General features: G+C 34.2%; 1 pseudogene; it reads left to right on the top strand.

Moving 5' to 3' along the window:
- LOC131487185 (vomeronasal type-1 receptor 90-like) overlaps window positions 1–11223 on the top strand; it is a 35550-nt pseudogene extending 24327 nt beyond the window's left edge.
- Window positions 11224–12255: the final 1032 nt, after the last annotated feature.

The raw sequence follows: 12255 nt of genomic DNA, 5'->3' as shown, positions 1-12255 counted from the left end.
AAACATTAAAATCTTTCCATTTGGAATAACGTGGATGGAACTAGAATGCATTAAGCTAAGTGAAATAAGTAGTCAGTGACACATAAATATCATATGATTTCTCTCATATGTGGAATTTAAGAAACAAAACAGATGAACATAGGGGAAGGAAAGGAAAATAAGATAAAAACAGAGAGTGAGGCAAACCATAGGAGACTATTAAATATGGAGAATAAACAGAATTGTTGGAGGGGTGTTGGGTGGGGGAATGGACTAAATGAGTGATGGGAATTATGGAGGGCACTTGTTGGGTTGAGCACTGGGTGTTATATGTAAGTGATGAATCACTAAATTCTACTCCTGAAACCATTATTACACTATATATTAACTAACTTGGATTTAAATAAAAATATAAAATTAAGTTAAATTAAATTAAATGAAAAAAATAACAAATATTATGAAACTGTCTATACCACCCAAAGAAATCTATGAATTCAATGCAAGCTTTATCAAAATAACACCTGCATTTTTCACAGAGCTAGAGAAAAAAATAATTCTAAAATTTGCATGGAGTCAGAAAAGACCCCAAATAGCCAAAATAATGTTGAAAAAGAAAACCTAAGTTGAAAAAGAAAACAGAATTCCCAACTTTAATCTGTATTACAATGTTGTAATAATCAAGACAGTAAAATATTGGCACAAAAATAGTCACATAGATCAATGGAGGAGAATAGAAAGCCCAGAGGTGGACCCACAACTATATGCTCAACTAATCTTTGACAAAGCAGGAAAGAATATCCAGTGGAAAAAAGACAGTCTTTTCAACAAATGGTGTTGGGAAAACTGGACAGCAACATGCCAAAGAATGAAACTGAACCACTTTTTTTATATCATAAACAAAAATAAATTCAATATGGATGAAAGACTTAAATGTGAGGCAGGAAACCATCAAAATCCTGCAGGAGACACAGGCAGCAACCTCTTTGACCTTGGCCATACGAACTTCTTACTAGACACGTCTCTGGAGATAAGGAAAACAAAAGCAAACATGAAGTATTGGGACTTCATCAGGATATAAAGCTTCTGCACAGAAAAGGAAACAAGGAAACTAAAATGCAGGCCCATAGAATGGGAGGAGATTTTCGCAAATGATATATCATATAAGGGCTAGTCTCCAAAATCTATAAAAATACTTATCACACTCAACACACAAAAAAATAAATAATCAAGTTAAGAAATGGGCAGACGACATGAATACACACTTCTCTAAAGAAGACATACAAATGACTAATAGATACGTGAAATACACTCAACAGCACTCATCATCCATTTGCAACAGCGACGTGCATGGAACTAGAATGTATTATGCTAAGTGAAATAAGTTAGCAGAGAAAGACAGATACAATATGATTTCACTCATATGTGGAACTTTAGAAAGTAAACAGATGAACATAGGGGAAGGGAAGAAAAATAAGATAAAAACAAATTGAGCATGGCTGGAGGGGAGGTGGGTAGGGGGTGGTTTAAATGGGTAAGAGGCATTAAGGAGGGCACTTTGGGGGATGATCACTGTATGTCATATGTAAGAGATGAATCACTTGGTTTTACTACTGAAGCTAAGACTACACTGAATGTTTACTAACTTAGATTTAAGCTGAAACAAGACAGCAAACTCCAGGGATATATAGATTCAGGGGCAAATTCTACCAAGTAGTTAAAGAATAATTGATACCTATCATTGTCACTTCCCCTCAAAATGGCAGAGGAAATAAAACTTATAAATTAATTCTATGAGGCCAAGAGTACACAGGTACCAAAGCCAGACCAAAACACTGCAAAGAGAAAGAAAGAAAGAAAGAAAGAAAGAAAGAAAGAAAGAAAGAAAGAAAGAAAGAAAGAAAGAAAGAAGAAAGAAAAGAAAGAAAGAAAGAAAGAAAGAAAGAAAGAAAGAAAGAAAGAAAGAAAGAAAGAAAGAAAGAAAGAAAAAAAGAAAGAAAGGGAGTGAGGCAGGGAGGGAGGAGGGAAAAAGAGAAGGAAATACAAGGGAAGGGAAGGGAAGGGAAAGAAAAGACAAAATTTCTGATGAACATAGATGCAAAACATCCTGACAAAAATAGTAGCAAACAAAATTCATCATTGCATTAAAACTGTAATTTACCACTATAAAGTAAGATTTAATTTAGAGACACAAGGGTAGTTAAATATTCAGAAATCAGTCTTATATATCACATTTATAAGAGGAAAGATAAAAATTATATGTTCATCTCAATAGACACAGATAAAGCATTATATAATGTATAATCTTTGTTTATTGCAAAAACTCTCAGAAAAGTGGGTTTAGAAGACATATACCTCAATCTATAAAGGCCATAATGACAAACCCATGCTATCACTGTATTGACCATACATCTTCATCACTTATTTTGCAACTGACAGTTTGTATCTCTTGATCCACTTCATCTATTTAGCCCCTATTCCCACACCTTCCCATCTGGCAAGTACCAGTCTGTTCTCCGTAATTGTGAGTCTGTTTGGCTTGTCTCTGTCTGTTCATTCGTTTTGTTATTACTTATTTAGATTCCACATATAACTAAAATTATGTAGTATCTGTCTTTCTCTGACTGATTTCACTTAGTATAATAACCTCTAGGTCCCATGTTGATGCAAATGGTAGGATATAATTCTTTTTTATGACTCAGTAATATTCTGTTCTCTATATTAACACAAGTTTTCATCCATCCATCCATTGATAGACGTTAAGTTGCTTCCATATTTTAGTTATTGTAAATGACACAATAAACATAGGGATGCATATATATTTGAAATTGGGGATTTTGTTTTCTTTGTGTAAACCCTCAGAGTTGAATTATTATATAATATTATTTCTCTATTTTTAATTTTTGAGGTATCTCCATGCTGTTTTCTTCAGTGGTTGCACCAGTTTACATTTCCACCAACAGTGTGTGATAGTTTACCTTTTCTCCACATCTGTGCCATCACTTGGTGTTTTTGATACCCACTATTCTGATTGGTGGGAAGTGATACTTCTTGGTGTATTTGATTTGTATTTTCTTGGTGATTCATGATGTTAAGCACTTTTTCATATGTCTGCTAATCATTTGCATATGTTCTCTTTAAAAAAAGATTTATTCAGTTTCTCTATCCATATTTTAATCAATTTGCTTTTTTTGTGTCTTGCATACACTCTTTAAATATTTTGTATATTAACCCCTTATTGGAAATATCATTTGCAAATGTATTCTCACGTTTGTTAGTTTGGTAGGTGGCCTTTTTGTTTTCCTGATTTTTTTTTTTTCAGAGCATACATGCTTTTGCATGTAACTGTCCAGTTTTCCCAACAAAATTCAATGAAAATTATATTTTTCCATTATCTATTACTGCCTGCTTTGCTATAAATTAATTGATAATATAGGTGTCATTTTATTGCAGGTCTCTATCCTGTTCTATCGGTATGTCTATTTTTATCAGTACTATACTGTTTGAGATTCTATAGCTTTGTAAAGTATTTTTAAATCTGGAATTGTGATACCTCCAGCTTTTTTCTTCTTTTTCAAGATTGCTTTGGGTATTGGAGGTCTTTTGTGGTTCCATACAAATCTTAGATTTTTTTTTTTTAGTTAGTTGAAAAATGCTATCTGTGCTTTGATAAGGATTGCATTGAATCTGTAGGTTGCTTTGGGTAGTGCGTACATTTTAACTATATTTGTTCTCTCAATTAATAAGCATAGAATATATTTTTATTTGTGTCATCATCAATTTCTTTCATTAATGTCTCATAGTTTCCAGAGTATAGGTCATTTGTGTTCTTGGTTAAATGTATTCCTAAAATCTCTTTCTGCTACTTCATTATTTGTGTAGAGAAATACGATGGATTTATGTATATTAATTTTAAATTATACAACTTTATTGAATTTTTTCAATTCTAATATTTTTAGTGGATTCTTTAGGATTTTCTATATGTAATATTGTGCCTTCTGCAAGCAATGATGGTTTTACTTATTCCTTACCAATTTGAATGGTAATTTTGTCTAATTGTTGTGTGTAGGACTTCCAGGGCTATTTTGAATAAATGTGATGAGAGTGGACAACCTTGTTTGGTTCCTAATTTAAACAAGATTTCACCTTTTCACCATTGAGTGTGATGTTATTGTAGATAATGCTGCTATAAACATAAGGGTGCACGTATTCGTATTTTTGTATTCTTTGGGTAAATACCTAATAGTGCAATTGTTGGATCATAGGATAGTTCTGTGTGTAATTTTTTGAGGAACGTCCATACCATTTTCCAGAGTGGCTGCACCAGTTTGCATTTCCACCAACAGTGCAGGATGTTCCTCTTTCTCTCCATTCTCCCTAACACCTGTTGTTTCTTGTGTTGTTTATTTTTGCTAATAAATAGTTACTTTAAATGTAAATAGATAAAGGGACCTTGGGAAGATGGAGGAGTGTGAGGACCCAGAGCCACATTTTCACCTAGGTATCAACCACATATATATCAATAAAGCAGAGCCATCCAAAGACTGGCAGAACAATCTTCACAACCATATATAGAAAAGAAACTGCTTCTGAAAGTTAGGAAAAATAATAAAGGCAGAGACAGGCTGCAGGGGGGCTGCACACACAGAGAGGGTAAGGAAAGGAGACCTCACACCAGGGAGTTTATGTAGGGAACATTCTCATACTGTTTGGCTTTGAGAACTAGAGGGCCTGAATTCTGTGAGTTTATAAAACTGTTGGCACTTGGAACCTGGAGCTTTGAAGGTCAGAGGACTCAACACTGTGTGAGCTAGGAGGTCAAGTGATAAAGTCAATGCCCTTAAACAGACAGCATTCTGTGCAGAGGCAACATGAAAATGACAGTTTACACAACACAGAGGGCAACAAGAGACTGATCTCATCATATTGATTTTGGAGCATGTTGAAGGGCTTCTCTGAAAATGAGGAAACTGGCAGGTGTTATTTTCCATCCCCTCCCCCATCATAAACACGGAGCCACCTGAGGGAGCCAGAGCTCCACAGATACTTGCTACCTGAGCTACTAGTACTGAGCCACACCCACAAATTCTCCTGGGGACTTGCCCACACCAAACCTGCAAGCCTCAGCCTTTGGCTTAGGGCAAATTTTATTAAGGTCATGCATGCACCCTGACCAGGCACCATGTGGAATTTAATTAATTAATTAACTGGAATTAAAATAAAATGTTAAAAAGGGTAAGTGGTGATTGATTAGATGATTTTAGCTGCAGTGGACAATTTGTGCAGAAAGCACAGAGTGCTGTTGAGATAACTTCTGATCAATAACATTGAAGTGTGTAACAGAATTCACTTGGCACTTTACAGTAGAAAATGTTCCTCAGTATATGCTTTCAAAAAGTTACGAGTTTTAAAAACGTACATATTGTGATGCCTGGGTGGCTCAGTCAGTTAAGCATCTGACTTTGGCTCAGGTCATGATCTCATGGGTCATGGGTTTGAGCCCCACATCGGGCTCTGTGATGACAGTTCAGAGCCTGGAGTCTGCTTCAGATTCTGTGTCTCCTTCTCTCTCTGCCCGTCTCCCGCTCACGCTCTGTTTCCCTCTCAAAAGTAAATAAACATTATTTTTTTTTAAATAAATAAAATAGAAACATATGTATCAATAACCAATCATATTATTAATCAATTAATTAAGCTATATAATTTTATTTGGAAAAATAACATATATAGAGATGAAAATATCACAGAGACACATGTATGACATAGAAACAAAATAGAAAAACCCTAACCATAAAAAAGCTAAGAAATTTAGCAAATTATAAAATGGAGTGTTCCTTGAATAAAACCAATCACTAATGTAGCTTGGGTTTTATAAGATTTCATGCCCACCCACAATAGACAGACACATTATAGAACTGTCATGATTCTGTTTAGTTTTGGTGATCTTCAAAAGGGTTTCTGTGTCTTTCATGCCACCAGTGGTTCTTTATGTATCTGGTCAACATCAGCTTTGCTACTTAGAGTTTGTCAGATTCAACTGAATTATAAATATAAAATGCCTAGTACGCACTAGTCTTCCAAAGCCCATTGGTCTCAATGGTCCATTGGCAACGTTAAGAGACTCACCAATGTGACTATTCCATTTCAATCTACAGTCATTCAAATAGAAGGGATTTATTACCACTTCCAAAATTTTGTTACAAGAGTTCCAATTCCTGTATTGCCATATAATTCCCAAGTATCAATTAAAAGAGATATCAGCTTTTTTGTATATAATCCTATGTTGTTGTCAACACTAAGCACCTATAGATTGACATTTAAATAATCCACAATGAGGCTCTCCACCTAAGTCACCAGTTTTATTGGGACATCTTTTCCCTTATTTAACCTAGCCCAGGAAAATCGTGTTTGCTGTTTTTGCTTGTTTGTTTTCATAAATATATTCAATGAACGCATTATAATATTTCTGTTTCTAAAAAAGACTATAAGACAAAAACACTGAACCCCAAATCTTAAAGAACTCGACAAGGTGTAGACCCACACTTTTCCTCTGGAGCACTGAACCTTAGGCCTTTTTGTCCCAGAAAAGCAGTTTCATGCCTGCGCAGGTGCCTGGAGTTTATGTGATAGTTCCTCCTGATTCCCCAGTCAATGGTTTGTGGGGAGTGTTTTTGTGTTAACCCAATACACTGCTCTCTTCCTCCCTCTCTCTTTCTCCTCTCCACAAAAAGGTCTCCCTCCCCTCTGCGGCACCATGATTTTCCTCTCCCCTACTTCATGTATCCGCACTGTGTACCTGCCAGTTCTCTCCCTCACATTATGCAGATTGTTCTCTTAATCCTCAATTCAATTTCCTAGGTATTCAAAATGATGTGATGTTGATCTGTGTACTGTGGAAAAGGGAGAAGACATGCCCAGGGTTTCCCTTCAACTCAAGCATCTTAACTCCTCTTGATATTACTCTATTTTGAGTTTATATTTCTATGTGTGGCAAAAGAAAGTGGTCCATTTTCATTATTTGCATCTAGCTGTCCAGGTTTTTTTTTAACACAATGTATCAAAAATATTGCCTTTTCTCTACTCTTTAAGTGCTGCCTTCTTCATTATACATTAATTGACAATATAAGTGGGTTTATTTATGAGATCTGTCTCCTATTCCGTTGATATATGTGTCTAGTTTCTTTTCCACAACCATAATCTTTGGTATTCTATAGCTCAGTAGCCAAACTTAAAGTCTGGTATAATGATAGTCAACCATTTTTCTTCATCTTCAGTATTGCTTTGGCTATCCATGGTCTTTTCTTTTTAACATACAAATTTTATAATTATTTGTTCTTATTCTGTGAAAAATATTATGGGTATTTTGATAGGAATTGCATTGAATATGTAGATTGCTTTGTGTACTATGGACATTTTAACAATATAATTCTTCTAATGCATGAGCATGGAATACCTTTCTATTTGCTTGTATTTTCTTTTATTTCCCTCATCAATATCCTTGGTTTTGAGAGTATGTCTTTATTCCTAGGCATTTCAATATTTTGGTGCAATTGTAAGTGAATTATTCCTTGGTTTCTCTTTCTGCTACATCATTATTTGAGTATGGAAATTCAACAGGTTCTTAGTATTAATTTTGTATCCTACAACTTTCCTGAGTTATTTTGCAGTACTAATAGGGTTTTTTTTTTGGTGGATTCATTAGGGTTTTGTATATACATATAGTGTTTTCCCATCTGTAAATAGTAAGTGTTAGTTCTTCCTTTCCAATTTGGTTGATTTTATTTATTTTTCTTATTGCTGTGACTACCACTTTCAACACTATGTGTAATAAAAGTGGTGAAGGTGTAATTCCTGTCTCCCTCCTGATTGTAGAGAAAAATATTTCTCTTTTACCAATGAGTATGATGTTAACATGCTTTGTCCCACACATGGCCTTTTTCATGTAGAGATGTGTTCTTTCTAAACTCACTTTGTTGACAGTTATTATAATAATAGATATTATATTTTGTCAAAAACTTTTTAAGCATCATTATAGATGATTGTATGCTTTATATCCTTCATCTTGTTAATGTGATTTATCAAAATTGGTTGATTTGTAAAGTAAATTAAAATCACACAATCATCACTAAAATAAATCACATTTGAGAAAAATCTGGTTAATTATTTTTAAATTTTAATATTGAATATGGTTTGGGAAATTTTTGAGGAGTTTTTCCATCTATATTCATCAAAGATATTTGCCTGTAGGTTTTTGTTATTGATTTGTTTTTACTTTATTCATGTAATTGTGGTGTCTGTGCAATATTGGACTTGTAAGATATACTTCAAAGTTTTCCTTTTCTTCTTCTTGTTCTTATTCTTTCTTTTTTTTGAATAGCTTGAGAATAGTTATTAATTCTTCATTAAATATTTGATAGAAGTCATCTATGAAACTCTGATCCTGGAATTTTCTTTGGGTGTTTTTTTTTTATTACTAATGATTCAATTTCATTACTAATAACCACTCTTCAAATTTTCTATTTACTTATGATTCAGTTTTGAATGATTGTACGTTTTTAGTAATTTATCCATTTCTCAATTTTTTTTAGTTGATGGCACATACTTTTTCTCTATATTATTTTATCATTCTTTGCATTTCTATATTTCTGTTATTTTGACTCCTTTATTTCTGATTTTATTTGATTCCTCTTTTTGTCTAACTCTGCTGAAGTTTTTTCAATTGTGTTTAACTTTTTTTTTTTTTTTTAATTTTTATTTTATTTTTTATTTTTTTTAACATTTTTTATTTATTTTTGGGACAGAGAGAGACAGAGCATGAACGGGGGAGGGGCAGAGAGAGAGGGAGACACAGAATCGGAAACAGGCTCCAGGCTCCGAGCCATCGGCCCAGAGCCTGACGCGGGGCTCGAACTCACGGACCGCGAGATCGTGACCTGGCTGAAGTCGGACGCTTAACCGACTGCGCCACCCAGGCGCCCCATGTGTTTAACTTTTTAAAGAACCAGTTAGTGATTTCATTGTTACTTTCTTTTTCTTTTTTGTTTGTTTGTTTGTTTTAGTTTCCATTTTAGATGGTGGATTATTGTTTATATTTCATAACCAGAAAATGCTTGAACGGTTGTGCATGGTCTGGTGAATGCTCAGGTGTCAGGATTTCTGATGGAGAGATTCTTCTTCATGTGGTTATGTAATATAGTTTACATTTTTAATGTCTTATATTTTAAAAGTACTTTTATTCACAGAAAAACTGAGTGTAAAGTACAGAGAATTTCAGTACACTCTCTACTTCCACACATGCATAGCATTCTCCAGAGTCAACATACCCTATCAGAGTGGTACATTATGTACAATTAATAAACCTACACTGATGCATTATAATAAACCAAAGTCCAGTGTTTACATTATTGTTCATTCTTATTGTTGTACATCTTTTTGTGTATTTGGAGAAAAGTTTATTGGGTTGTAGCCATCTTAATAGAATTAAACAGAGAATTCTGAGTGTCCTAAAATTCCCCTATAGTCCAAATGTTCCTCCTTCTCTCTGTGTGCAACCACTGATATTTTTACTTTCTTTGTAGTTTCCCTTTATCTAGAATGTCTTATACTTGAAATCATATACATGCAGGCTTATTGTTAATTCACAAAAAAAAAGTCGCTTCTCAATTGATGTTGTTTGATAAAGGAGTGCACTTGTGATTTGCACTGGGCGTTTTATGGAAGTGTTGAATAACTCAGTGTACACCTAAAACTAATATTGCACTGTATATTAACAAACTGGAATTTAAATAAAAACTATAAAAACTGGACCATGAACACAACAATCATGATAAAGATTAAAGTAAATCTTGTAATTTGTAAGATTGTAAAAAGATGTTCTTGACAGGTATCACAAAAGCAAACAATTTGTAAGTTTCTAGAGTTGTTTCCCTATTGCTGCATGTGTGAACTAAAAGAGCCCTATGAGAAGAAACAACTAAGGACTGACAGTTCTGGGTGATGGAATACACCACCACAGGAGCCTATAAGTCTAATCAAATAAGATGCCTTGAGAAGGGAGGGAGTGTATCTCAATCCCAAGTCCTGCTTAAATGGAGATGCACATTTAACGTTTACTAAGTGCACCTGACAGGTGAAGAATTAGATGCTGGAAAGCAGGATACAATTTTCTGACCATGCAGGTGCCCTGGCAGTGATGAGTCCCCTATAAAGAAGAATATTTCCCTAAAGTTATCTGGAAGAGACATTTTAATCATTCCCAAAAATGTGCTGTATCTCTAGTTATGCACCTGAAACCAACTTTGAACACGTATGAAGGCTGCTGAAAGCTCTTAAACCATCAGGGGTACACTGGGAAATCTGACATGGTGTTCTATTAATCTGAGATTAGTGTTATTGAAAGACTTTTTATTTGTTGTTCTCTTCCACATCTTCACGCTCCTTCTGGATTACAGGCGTAAGCCCACTGATCTAGTCACCTGTCACTCGGCCTTTGTCCACATAATGAAGCTCTTCACTGTACTGTTTTTGTTATTTACAGACCTGTTAGAAACACTTAACTTTCTGAATGATTTCAAATGTAAGGCTTTATTCTGTATTAAGAGAGTAATACAGAAGGGCCTTTCCATGAGCATGTTCCGGGCCATCATCATCAGACCCAGGAACTCCTGGATGGCCCGGTTTAAACATCAATGCACAAGGAATATTTTTCAATTTTTTTTATCATCTTATGTTTTCTCAGTTCGTCTATCAGTAGTAACTGCATCATCTGTGCTATTACTTCTTCTAATGAGACCCAGAGTGATCTACTGGATGTCAGTAAATAATACTCAATTTCCCCCATAAACTCCATCATCAGGAGACTGCTTCTCACTTTGACATTATATAGGGATATTTTCTTATAGGAGTCATGCTGCTCTCAAGTGCATATATGATGATTCTCTTGTCCAGACATCAGAGGTGTTGTCAACACCTTCACAGCACCAGCCTGTCCTCAAGAGTCTCCCCAGAGAGAAAGGCCACCCAGACTGTCCTTTTGTTTGTGAGTTCCTTTGTGTCATGTGCTGGGTGACTGTCATCATCTCCTACACAATTCTGTTATGGATATATGACCTAGTCATTCCTGATTTCCAGATGCTTGTTACCAATTTCTATGCCACTGTCAGTGTGTTGATGGTAATTTGTTCCGATAAAATGATAAAAATGTGTTTCAAGAGTGTGTCACCACACTTTGTTAAGCTTTTTATTTAAATTCCAGTTAGTTACCATACAATATATTATTAGTTTCAGGTGCCATTAAACACTTCCATATATCACCTGATATGAATCAGAACAGGTGCACTTATTAATCTCTATAGGTCACTTAACCAATTTCTCCACCTGTATTCCCTCTGGTAGCCATCAGCATGTTGTCAATAGTTAAGAATCTATTTCTCTCTCTCCTTTTTCCTCTCTGCTTGTTTAGTTTAGTGAATTCCACATAAGAGTGAGATCATATGGCATTTATCTTTCTCTGCTGACTTACTTTGCTTAGCATAATACACTCTAGCCTCACCCACATCATTGCAAATGACAAGATTTCATTCTCTCTGATGGCTGAGTAATGTTCCATTGTATATATATACCACATCTATCTATCTATCTATCTATCTATATAACCATTTCATCAGTTGATGGACATTTGGGCATTTTCCAGAATTTGGCTAGTGTAGATAATGCTGTTATAAACATCAGAGTGCATGTATCCCTTTCAATTAGTATTTTTGTATTCTTTGGATATTTCCTTTTATTTTGTGTTACACAGCTTAACAAACACTTCTGGTTAGTATTTTTATTTATCTATTTTGGTTGCAATGCATTTCTGATGTGTAACATCCTTGTCTAGTTTTGAAATTAGAAACTTATGATTTCTTTTATTATCATTATTGTTATTATTATCATCATATACTCTAGTACAACAATTAAGTGTTTTTTTTCTTCTTATCCCGATCTTTGTATATCTGTAGTGACTACTGTATTTTCCATGAATGTCCAGTCTTTAATGTCTTTGGTTTCGATATTTCTGCTCAATATTCTATTTTATTTTTCCTTCCATCACCTCAGAATCATTCAATGTTTAGCTGAAATATTATATACCATATTATTTTATTTTATTTTAATTTTTTTATTATTATTTTATACCATTTTATACCATTTTATTATTATTTTATACCATTTTATTTTTCAATGGTTATTGAAAATTAATCTATCTAATAATATTAGGCTCCTTTACCAATATTCTTC

The sequence above is a fragment of the Neofelis nebulosa genome, chromosome 1, assembly GCF_028018385.1.
Source record: "Neofelis nebulosa isolate mNeoNeb1 chromosome 1, mNeoNeb1.pri, whole genome shotgun sequence".
Taxonomy (NCBI): domain Eukaryota; kingdom Metazoa; phylum Chordata; class Mammalia; order Carnivora; family Felidae; genus Neofelis; species Neofelis nebulosa.
This window is presented reverse-complemented; position numbering and strand designations above follow the sequence as displayed.